Below are 13,478 nucleotides of genomic sequence, written 5' to 3' on the forward strand. Positions count from 1 at the left end.
GCCTTAAAGGGTTAGTTCACCCAAAAACGAAAATTAGCCCATGATTTACTGACCCTCAAGTCATTCTAGGTGTATATGACATTCTTTCAGACGAATACAATCTGAGTTATGGCTCTTCCAAGCTTAATAGTGACTGTTGCTCTGTTTTTGAAGTCCATAAAAGTGCATCTATCCATCATGTAACTGCTCCACACGGCTCCGGGGGGTTAATAAAGGCCTTCTGAAGCGAAGTGGCGCGTTTGTGTAAGAAAAATATCCATATTTAAAACTTTATTAAGTAAAGTAGCTTCCGCCAGATCGCCTTCCGTATTCAACTAACGGAAAAAGTGTTACGCCTCTCGCAGTTCAAAATGCTTACGCTACGTCTGACGACAAAGCATTTTGAACTGCGAGAGGTGTTAGACTTTTTCCGTATATAATATTTTTCTTACACAAACGCATCATTTCGCTTCAGAGGGCCTTTATTAACCCCCCGGAGCTGTGTGGAGCAGTTATATGATGGATAGATGCACTTTTATGGACTTCAAAAACGAAGCAACATTCACTCCCATTTATAAAGTTTGGAAGAGCCAGGACATTTTGTAATATAACTCCAATTGTATTCATCTGAAAGAAGAATGTCATACACACCTAGGATGACTTGAGGGTGAGTAAATCATGCGCTAATTTTCATTTTTGGGTGAACTATCCCTTTAAATTATTACTTTGGTTATTAATACATTGTTAGCTAACTGAGTGATTTGTGATATGTACATTTCTGAAACGCATAACTTGGACACAGTCTCCTCTGATAACAGATCATCTCTAAATTGTAAAGCATTTTAGAAAAGCATGCATTTCCTGTAAAGCTGCTTTGAGACGATATTGTGAAAAGCGCTATACAAATAAATGTGAATTAAATTATTTTTTTTCCTACTATGAAAGTCAATGACTACCGTATTATTAGCAACATTCTTCGAAATATCTTGTTTTGTGTTCAATAAAAGAAATAAACTAGTACAGGTTTGGAACAAATTGAGGATGAGTAAATGATGAACTATCCCTTTAAATAGCCACTGAGATATTTGATTTCACGCAAAAGCACCATGGTATTATAACGGAAGGTTGTTGTTTTTTTTGGCAGATTAAGCAAAAACTCACTTAATTTAGAGTTATTTTCCCCCCAAACAAGACAATACTTTTTACTTCTCTAGTAGCCTAAATGCTTCTTGTTTTAAAGAATTTTTAGATATTTGGACTAGAAACAAGACAAAAATACTTTGTTGCAGTGTAGTCACAGATCACATGACTTGCACTTGATTTATTGGCGACTGCAATGTAAAAATAAAATAAAAAAAGAAGATAAAGATTCTTATGCAATAGCACATTTGTTATCTCTTCGTTGCACAACGAAATGAGTTTAGCTCTTGTATGCAGAGCACATGTGCACAAGGAATAGCTCAGTTGTTAAATGCAAGAAAACCGCCTTCAAAATTTATTTGTAATTAAATTTACTAGCATTTATATTTCGGAGTGAAAATTGTATAATAATTTGCTCTCACTCTCTCTCTCACACACACACACACACACACACACACACACACACACACACACACACACACACACACACACACACACACACACACACACACACACACACACACACACACACACACAAAATAAATTTGTACATACAGAAGGGTGACCAAACGTCCTGTTTTCAAGTCCTGTCCTGGCCCTAATATAACAATTTTCTATCCATACAGAGGGGGCATACTTTAAATGTATTGAAATTAATAAGGAATCTTTGAGTAAACTTTGAGTATCATTTGAGTATCTCATTGCCGGACTGTGTCCTGGTTTTCGGTAATCAAAATATGGTCACCCTCAGTGTTGCCACAGTTACTTTGAAAAAGTAATCTGATTACTGATTACTCCTTTAAAAAGTAACTTAGTTACTTTACAGATTACTTGATGTAAAAAGTAACTAAGTTAGATTACAAGTTACTTTATTAGTTACATTCAGCAGTTGCTGACAACACCCCTGCCGCCTAAACATATAAATGACAACCGTTTTTGCCAACAAACTTTATTGGAAGTGCATTTTTAACAGTAACGTCAACAATGTATCTCCTGACATTTTAAGTTAAAATTTAAAAAAAATTCCTGATAAAAACAACATTAAACAACATGTTTTAATAAAAAATGTAATAAAGACTTAATATAAATACTAGGGCTGGGTATTGACACAAATTTCACAATTCGATTAGATTTCGATTCACAAGCTTTTCGATTCAATTCAATATCAATTATTTTGGATATGTATCAGGTATAATACATGGAAAATTTTCTCAAGGAAAACTAATTTCTGAACTAATGTTGTAAACTATGGGAGTCAGTTGATACTACATTAGCCTACTAATACTGAAGGTAAAAATTAACTGATTTGTTTACAAACACTTAAATGACACTAAATTATGTTTTTTTTTTAAATATAATAATAAAGTTATAATATTAACTTTACAATTACATAATCATAATTCTATTCCAATTCGTTTTTTTGAAATATTAACATTTAAAGGGTGGCTGTCATAAAAACTTGCCAGATTTATTATTGAAGAACATTGACAATGAATAGGCCTATCCTATATAATGTGGTGCACATCATTAGCAAAATGCTCCTCTCTAGAGTTAATTTTTCTAGCTGACTAACGAGTTTATGGACATTGGATATGGTTTTCTGAGGTAACTGTGACGTTACGTGACATTGTTTACAAGCCGTTTAACTGACATCTTTCTGCGGTTGAAACACTGATTGAGCGATTCTGTGACATGATACGGATTTCGGTAAGTTGTCCTGTATCTTTTAACACACTTTCAGAAGCTCATTCGTGTTTATTTCGCGCTGTTACTGGCGGAAGAGAAGATCCGGTCAAGTTTAGGCTACGCGCTGCCGGTTCTCTAGAGCTGAGCTGCCTCACGTCACAGTGCCAAAACGGTATTTATGCTTTTGAATTTCGTTAAAAAAAAAATAGACTAATCGATTCTTGGGATTTAAGAATCGATATTGTTTTGTAAAAGTGAGAGTCGATTAAAATTGAGAAATCGATATTTTTTACCCAGCCCTATAGCCTACTCTCCCCGAGACGCAAGAAGAAAGCAAAAAAATATATTTTTACTAAGGAAAATGACTAAAATAGTAACTCACATTGACTTGGATAAATTACTTTAATCTGATTACTGGTTTGGAAATAGTAATGCGTTAGATTACTCGTTACTGGAAAAAAGTAGTCAGATTAGAGTAACGCGTTACTGGCATCACTGGTCACCCTAACATACAGACATGTGCACAGACACAAACGCACACGTGCATGCAAAAAACACACACAATATGCACACATACACTCCCCATATTCACACATAGGCCTATTTTATTGTTGCAGCCATTCATTTAAAATGAAACAGTTTTTGTGGCATATCACTTGGAGTACCCTTAGTTTTTGTGCATTTTGTCTACCTGTCAGAACTTACCCCAGTATGTGTTACACACAACCTATCCCAGTAGTTTGGTAGGTTGTAACAAAGGACCACCTTGTATTTGTCATCATTTCACAAAGTCTCTGATATAGTTGAAGAAATTTAAATTGCTGCGATTTGTAGTAGACAAATGTGGGTGCTTTGCCTAAAGGTTTCAGACGTGTAGCTAAAAAAAAAAGGGTAGTTTTAGGTCCTGAAGAAAAAAAGTGTTACAACATTTTCCGCGGTCTCCCCTATATACAGTTTTGCACCTCTTTAGAGTGACGCTGTCAAATATAATTAAGTTAATGCAACAGACACTCGGACAGAATTAGACTAAGTGGGTTGCTGGTTAATCCCGTTTTGACGACAAATATGATCTGATTATGTTGAGATTATTAAGCTTGAATACATTTTTAAAATTGGAGAGTATCAGAGTTTGACCTTCTGGGAACAATTAGACTGTTGTTATATAAAGGTACGAGGTCTCTCCTCTCTCTAAATCCATGTTGTGTTCCACATCTGTCATAATGTATCCGGTATTAGAGAGGACAGAATAGAGAAGAGAAGAGGATAGACTATTAAATTAACTTGGAGTTGAATAAACTGGAGACTTTAATATCAATGATAGTCAGGGCACAAAAAAAACGTTCCAGTCCAATTCTCGGCTGTGAGGAGAAAATGTTAAGATGGATGTTGTGAGGTTTGACTTTGCACAAGCAAATCTTGCCGCTAAATTGTGGTTTCTTTGAGCTAAAATGTGAAATATTATCATAGTGAAGTTTGTTAACTCACTAAACCACATGACTCTGGTGTTGCTGCATTTGAGCGCATAACCAAAGTGTGCAGCTCATATTTCCTTCCGAGACGATGTTTTTATAGCTCAGATGATTTCATTTGTGTCTTATTTACGTATCAAATGTCTCCTAAATGTCTTGGGAGTCAATAGTTGACATACAGTAAGAATACAGAGTTATAAAATGAATACGGATAGCAGCTCAGATCATTTGATTTTCTCTAGAGGAGACACGTGTGAGTTAATGGAGCCGTTTTCTCAGGAGATACCGAGCAAAAGCCTCCATTTATTCTCATTCCTGTCCAGTAAAATCCGATTTATCGAAGAGATCTCATTTGTGATTTTCCTATCCTGTGGTTTGGAAACATTCCTTATACAGTAGTTGTGGTGGTGACTGTCAGGAGGTCGGGGTTCATTACGTGGATGTAAACAATAATAAAAAAAAAAAAACATATATATATATATATGCTCAAAAATATCTGTAAAAATAAGACACAATATTGTCATTTAATTTAACAGAATTTTCCATTATTTCATTTTTTATTATTATTTTACATCATTATTTTGAATTGTGCACTTTGTTGCGTTGTTTTTTAAGGTTAATGGAAATGTGCGTAAAATTACTGAATAATATCAAAATAGAATACTTTTTTATTAAAGAAGCAAAAATTAGCCATACAGATTTATGTACATTTGTATATATATATATATATATATATATATATATATATATATATATATATATATATATATATATATATATATATATATATATATATATATATATATATATATATATATGTATATATATATATATGAGTTGCAAGAAAAAGTATGTGAACCGCTTGCAGAATCTGTGAAAATGTGAATAATTTTAAAATATCTTGTATATTTTTACAAGTTAAAATATCTTATTCAGGACAGCACTAAATTAAAAATAAAACATTTTGTTTGATCCCTCTTACTTTGTTAAAATTATTCACATTTTCAACAGATTCTGCAAGCGGTTTACACACTTTTTCATGCAACTGTATATGTGTATTTGTATGACTAATTTGTATGACTTTTTTGCATTATTTTTGCACATAATTTTCATCACAATTAAGCATATTTTCTTAATTCTCATTACTGTAATCTTAGTATTGTCAGACTCAGTATGTTTTGTTTGTAATTTTTTATAATTCCTTTGATTATCACTTTATATTATTATAAAAAAAAGTGTTGTTTGCTTTTGCAAAATACAGTAATTAATTATCAGAAAGGATGTTTGGAAGAGGGGCCTATGCATTGGTCTTGATAATTCTCAGAAGCATATTACTTCATAAACCACAGGATGTGAGATATATCATGTTTAATTTTCCGATGAACATTAGAGGAAAAAGGAAAGATATGCGATACTCTTAAAAATAAAGGCATACAAATTTAAAAAGTAGAGGCGGACAGTAGGCTACTTACGTATTTTTACTTTCCGAGTAATTTTATTTTTCAAGTATATGTACTTTATCAGTGTTCTTCTTTGGAAAACCTTTACTTCACAACCTTCCAAAACATAATATTGTACTTTTTTACTGCACTGTATTCATGTTGAATATCATTTAATACTTAATTACATAAAAAATGTAGTATTGTATACTTTTACTCAAGTAAAAGTAATTAAAATTTTACTTGAGTACAAGTTAGAAAGTACTATATTTTTAATGTAATTAAGTATTCAAGGTTAAAAAAAACAACAACTTTTATTTATGAAATGTAGTGCAGTAAAAAATATGACATTATAAATTATGCTTTGGAAAGTAATGAATTAAAAGTTTTCCAAAGAAAAACACTGATAAAATATATACTTGAAAAATGTACTGGAGTAGAAATACTTAAGTATGGAGAATACTTCTGTCCGCCTCTGTCAAAAAGGGAGTTTTTGTAGCAGTGCCATAGAAGAACCATTTTTTTGGTTCCGCAAAGAACCTTAAGGTGAACATTCTTAAAAGAACCATTTTTTTCTTAGAGTGAAGGACAATTTAATTATCTAAAGAAACTTTTGTACAATGAAAAGTTTCCACAAAGGTTCTTTATTGGCATTTATGGTTCCATTAGGAACATTTAACATCCATAGAACCTTTCCATTGCTCAAAATGTTATTTTTGTGGAAAAAGGTTCTTTAGTGTATTAAAATGTTCTTCACACTCTAAAAAATGGTGCTATATAGCACTAAAAACGGTTCTTTGGCTCGTAATCATACACTGTAAAAAATCTAACTCACAAACATTTTGACTAATGATAATGTTTTAGTTAACTGGACAATTAAATGCAAAAAAGTTGGCTTAACTGGTCAAAATAAGTTGGTTCAACAATTGTTGGACCAACCTAGAATTAATTGTAAATTCGATTTGTAAATGCAAGTTAACAAGCAAGTTGCAACAAGTTAACAATGCATTCTGGGTGCATCATGCAAAACTCATCCATGGCTCCCAGAATGCATTGCGGTATGACGCATGTAACCATTGTTGAGATTTATAGGCTGATTCTTGATATCTGTGTGAGAAAATCTCATAGGAGGTCAAAGTGCTTAATGTACAATCGGGTTTAAACCTTAGCCAACTATTTTGATTAAAACCATATTTGATCTTTTCTAGAATCACAATAAAAAAAAGCTAATAGTATATTGCTCATATTAAACTCATAAAATATGTGAATTAAGCCACTACACAATGATTATATTCTTATCATCGAGCAGCTGACAGCATTTGATTATCTTTTCTTGCCAAATGTTAAAAAGTCGTCAAACTGCCCAACTAAAGAAAACACTCATCACCATGATGGTGACATAAAAAATAAAAAATAAATAAAAAACTTAATCAGCTGAACAAAACATCTTAAATTGGGAGACAAGTGACCTTACTCAGTTAATTGAGTTAAGTGAACTACTTTGTTTAAAATTTGAGTAAACTCAAAAAAGCTGTGCAGCAAGTTGCCTTACAATTTTAAGTTATTTCAACTTTTCTTTTTTTACAGTGTAGGGGAACCACTTTAAGTGCTGTATAGCACCAAATTCAAATCCAAATTCAGCGGTTCTTCACCGGTTCTTTGGGATGACTGAGGTGCTATATACAGTGGGGAGAACAAGTATTTGATACACTGCTGATTTTGCAGGTTTGCCCACTTACAAAGCATGTAGAAGTCATTTTTATCATAGGCACACTTCAACTGAGACGGAATCTAAAACAAAAATCCAGAAAATGACATTGTATGATTTTTAAAGAATTAATTTGCATTTTATTGCATGACATAAGTATTTGATCACCTACCAGTAAGAATTCCGGCTCTCATAGACCTGTTAGTTTTTCTTTAAGAAGCTCCTCCTGTTCTCCACTCATTACACTCAAAAAAATGATTTGTTGAATTTACTTAAAAAAGCAGGGTCAAGTGGTTCCACACAACTATATTGAGTTATTTTTACAAATAACAATTTAGTTATATGAACAAAAGAAAGTCAAGTAAAGCTGACAAAATTTGAATTTGTCACTGTTACATAATATTTATATGTGCCGTTTACTTAATAATGTTATGTTAAATGTAAGTTTATTATGTTAGGTGAACACATTTATTGATTTAATTTACCTTATTAAATTAACTACTTGCTCTACAAGTGTAAGTGAAACACTATTAAATATAACAAGAAGCATATTTTTTTTAAACAAAATTCAAAAATAACTTAATTGAGAACAGGAAGTCCATCCAATAAATGAGTGTATGAGTGGCCACAGCCTAAACACAGGCACTCTTCTGCATAATGGTAACCACAAAATTACAGAAACTCCTCTAAATGTCCAACATAACTGCACATAACACTAGCATAAACTAACAACATCTTTCCCTTTACTGAAAAAGATTAAATAACACTTTAATCCCTAAATTTACTCTCCTAATGCAGTCCCTTGCAAAGCATGCTGTGAACTACAGATCCACTGTCCAGTTTGTTCGTTTCACTCAGCAATGTTAAGTTGACCGAACAAACACTTATTAAGTAAAGCTGACAATACTAACTTTTAGTAGAAACAACTCAGTAAATCTAAATTTCGTTACATGAGTTTTTCAAGTAATGTGAACAAAGATGATTTGAGTGCAACTAACAACAGTGAAAGTTAATTTTTTTGAGTGTACTTGTATTAACTGCACCTGTTTGAAGTCGTTACCTGTATAAAAGACACCTGTCCACACACTCAATCAAACAGACTCCAACCTCTCCACAATGGCCAAGACCAGAGCGCTGTGTAAGGACATCAGGGCTAAAATTGTAGACCTGCACAAGGCTGGGATGGGCTACAGGACAATAGGCAAGTAGCTTGTGAGACGGTGAGACGGCAACAACTGTTGGCGCAATTATTAGAAAATGGAAGAAGTTCAAGATGACGGTCAATCTCCCTCGGTCTGGGGCGCCATCCAAGATCTCACCTCGTGGGGCATCAATGATCATGAGGAAGGTGAGGGATCAGCCCAGAACTACAGGGCAGGACCTGGTCAATGACCTGAAGGGAGCTGGGACCACAGTCTCAAAGAAAACCATTAGTAACACACCACGCCGTCATGGATTAAAATCCTGCAGCGCACGCAAGGTCCCCCTGCTCAAGCCAGCGCATGTCCAGGCCTGTCTGAAGTTTGCCAGTGACCATCTGGATGATCCAGAGGAGGAATGGGAGAAGGTCATGTGGTCAGATGAGACCAAAATAGAGCTTTTTGGTCTAAACTCCACTCGCCGTGTTTGGAGGAGGAAGAAGGACGAGTACAACCCCAAGAACATCATCCCAACCGCGTCAAGCCTGGAGGTGGAAACATCTTTCTTTGGAGATGCTTTTCTGCAAAGGGGATAGGACGACTGCACCGTATTGAGGGGAGGATGGATGGGGCCATGTATCGCGAGATCTTGGCCAACAACCTCCTTCCCTCAGTAAGAGAATCGAAGATGGGTCGTGGCTGGGTCTTTCAGCATGACAACGACCCCAAACACACAGCCAGGCCAACTAAGGAGTGGCTCTGTAGAAGCATCTCAAGGTCCTGGCGTGGCCTAGCCAGTCTCCAGACCTGAACCCAATAGAAAATCTTTGGAGGAGCTGAAAGTCTGTATTGCCCAGCGACAGCCCCGAAACCTGAAGGATCTGGAGAAGGTCTGTATGGAGGAGTGGGCCAAAATCCATGCTTACATGCTTTGTAAGTGGGCAAACCTGCAAAATTGGCAGTGGATCAAATACTTGTTCTCCCCACTGTAGCACCGTAACCATATACAGAACCAGTTAAGATATGGTGCTATATAGCACCAAAAGTGGTTCCCCTATGATTGCGAGCCAAGAACCACTTTTATAGCACAGCATATAGCATAGAGTGTAAGAAAAAAATATTATGTAAAAATGTTCACTGAAAGGTTCCTTGGGGAAACAAAAGTGGTTCTTCTATGGCATCACTGCAAAAAAAAACCTTTTGGGACCTTCATAGATGCCAATTGTCAGCTGGGAGACCGGCTTAAAGCATTTTAGAGCTGCACAACCACTTTATGTTTTTTTTTTTTTAGAGGAAATGTTGTGCAATATCTTCTTAACTCAATGATAAGGCTCTTAAAAAGTGTTACTCCTACACAGAGAACATGGCGGCGTTGGTGACGGTTTGCTTTTTATTGATGCTCCACATAAACACAAGCCTGGTTCTCGCAGAAGAACTTCTCTATGTGATTGAAACCAAGGGTAATCCGGTGGGATGACTTTGCAGACGTTACTTTTTATAGATTAAATCCGGACAAGTCTCGGCTTGTGAGCAATTACACCTTCAGAACAACGGATCAAAATATCACCACTGAACTCTACGTACATGATTTTTCTGAAAATGAAGAGTATTTCTCTGAATGCTGGAAGAATGGGCTGCTTATGGAGAAATTGCACTTTCATGTGATATTTTGTGCTCGGAAGGAGGAAATCGAGAAGATGCATTTTCTTCATGGTGACACTGCAGACATCTCCTGTCAGAAGCTCAATTCCAGTCGTGGAGAAACTCTTCAAGTGTTTCAGACTTTGAGAAAAGCCAAAATACAATGGACAAGTACGAAGATTCTGGATACCAGCGTATCTCTGGAGTTTATTCCGGATACACTTAGGAGAAGAAGCAGAGTGGAAGTCCTGAACGATGGCTCTTCGATTCACTTCTCAAACACCTCTGTTGTTGACAGTAGAATCTACAGTTGCTTGGTTTGGAGTGAAAACCAATGCCAAAGCTACAAGCAGATCGAACTGGACATCGCAAGACAGGACATTTTCCGTGTCCCAGGAGAGAGTATCACTTTGCCCTGTGTAATTAAAGATCCCACACCAGAGAGTTTATTATGGCTGACTCCCATTGAATTTAGTTTGTTTGGAACGATTGAGAAACATGGTACATATGAAATATCGAATGGGACACAGACTGGTGACTACTCTTTGTTCATTCCTCACCTCTTTCTGAACCACACTGGATCATACGTTTGTGTCACAAGATATGGGACGGTTAATGAGCACAACATTTTTGTTTGTTCCAATCTCGAACCTGTCAATACGACGTTTTCTGTGGGTGACAGTGCTAATTTGATGTGTGCTTTCGATCGGACAGAGTCTCTCAGAGTACAGTGGTACAGAGAGTACAGTCAAAGCTCAAAATATCTGCTTGTCGACACTCAGGATGCCTATTTGAACGAGGACATGAAGGAGCGACTCAGTGCGTCCAACCCCTATTACATTACCATATCACAGCTTTCGATTCAGGACGGCGGCTCGTATTTGTGTAGGGCTTGGGGGTTACAGAACGATGACACAGGCTTGTGTTTCGAATGCAGGGTGCAGTTAACGTATATGACTCCTCAGTCGGACACGTTAACGTATATGACTCCTCAGTCGGACACGTTAACGTATATGACTCCTCAGTCGGACACTTTCTACATTGTGTATGCTTCTCTGATGGGCCTTGTGTTGCTGTGCATGATCTCTGCAGTGGTTTTTGTCAATGTAGTGAGACACAAACGGGAACTTGATCAGGAGAACTACGAATAGCGTAGACATGCAGTGGCGCTGAAACCGAGTTAACATCGAAAATAATGTTAATCGTGAAAATAAATCCGAATGAAATGCATTGACGACTTTCTTAAATTGATGAAATATAGTTTGTGCATATTATAGATTGTAAATATTATAGGTTTTATTTCTAGGTGACATTGATCATGCAAATTTTGATCGTTTTTTGGGTGGATGGATTGATGAATGGACCAAAACAATTGTCATAATCTATAGTCTATATCTAATTTAATTGTTATATAGTTTTTTAACTGTGACAGAAGGTAAAAACACAACTATTTTAGTGCCGGAAAATAATTAATATATGAAAGTCAATGTGCACTGAAATACACAAATATTAAAACTAATTTAAGGATACAGACTATAATAATACTATACATAATACTAAAACATGCCTAAATATGATTTTTTATCATATGTTTTGTATTTTATTCTGTATGTTGCATTTGACCTTTTTTAATTTCTTATGTTTGATGTATATATTTTTATTGAACATGATTTTTTTATGTAAAGCACTTTGAACTGCATTATATGCCTGAAAAGTGCTATATAAAGCTTATTATTATTATTATTATAAAAAAAAAAAATAATGGGAGCAATGGCAATATTATCTCCCTTTTTGTCAAAATGTCATTCAGCGTAACGGATATATTTATGTAAAAATGAAACAATATACTTATTCTGACCTGTAATTATTAAAAGAATATGTGATCATCAATTTTATTATATTTTAAATGATTTTCTCTTCCTTACAAAAACGTATTGCTGACAAATTAGCAAAACTTAGCGGTTTGAAGGATAGTGGCAGAGATTTAAAAATGACAATTAATTAGTATTTGAGTCTTTTAATAAGTCATCAAATGATTCCTGTTTTAAATATGCCTATAAGATTTTCTGATACATAATTCTTTGTTACAATGAATTACATTTTAGTGGGTGTCTTCTGTAAATCATGTTACAAAACAAAAGTATGACAGTCTTTATTTTTTGCTCTGAAAAATATAAAGTTAAAAAAGGACAAAAAAAACTCAATTTAAAGCTGCATTACACAGTTTTTGTTTTAAACCCATCTTTCATCGTTGACCCATATAATGTTTCAATCATTTTTTTTTTTTTAATAAAAGGAGATAGATAACAAATTAAATTCGCCCAAAGGTAATGTATCTGATTGCACTGATAAATAAATGAAGCAGAGTTTCTTCCTCCGTTTTAAGTTGGAAACATCAGCAAAAGTAGCAATTTAGAAGGGACGAGAATTATGGATGGATTCTGATTGGCCGTCAATGATCGCTCAACAGAGCAAAATCGCTCTGAAAATTATTTCAACTATTGTGTCGTTACCATTATAGCTGTAGTGTGGACTTCACTACGATTATTAAAACTATAAAACTATCGTCTTTTGGTGTGAGTGGCCTCAAGTCTTTGACGTGTTTTCCTTTAAAGCCACCATATGTAATTTTTCACTTATTCTATAACAAAGGTGTAGCTTGAAGACGGCTTGATTTCACAGAGCTTTTATTATGCCAGTCACCGCTTCCGCTTTTTCCGCTCATGTGTATGAGAGGTAACGCAGCGCTGTTTTATCATATTACATACATTATTTGAGTGTGTTGAAAGTTATGTTATAATGCTTCTCTGTGCGTTTGCTCTGCGGTTATATGAGATACATATTAGGCGCGTGGTAAAACATGGTACTCGTGGTAAATCAAGAAGACCAGATTTAAACTTTAAGACTAACTGTGTAATGTAAGTACACAAATCCACAAAATATTGTTCTAGAGGTTTTTGGATATTTAAATCCAAAAATATTACATACTGTGCCTTTAAGTATTGAGTTTGAACTTTGTTTTGTCTGACTTTTTTCCCTTTTTATTTTATTTCTTTATATTTTATCTTTTTTACATTATCATTATCATGTATAACAACTGTTGTTATTCTGTAGTTATCGATAAACAATAAAGTGCAAAGCAACCAAAGCGTGTCCTGTCTTGTGTGACACCTCGTTGCTAGGAAACAAGGCTTCCGTTATCAGCGTGCTTGGTTACAGCTGCCCAACCAATCGTTTTTCTCGGTTTTTATGACTGACATGTCAAAGGGGCGGGTGC

Source organism: Gobio gobio (genome assembly GCF_949357685.1).
Source record: "Gobio gobio genome assembly, chromosome: 25".
In the NCBI taxonomy this organism is placed as follows: domain Eukaryota; kingdom Metazoa; phylum Chordata; class Actinopteri; order Cypriniformes; family Gobionidae; genus Gobio; species Gobio gobio.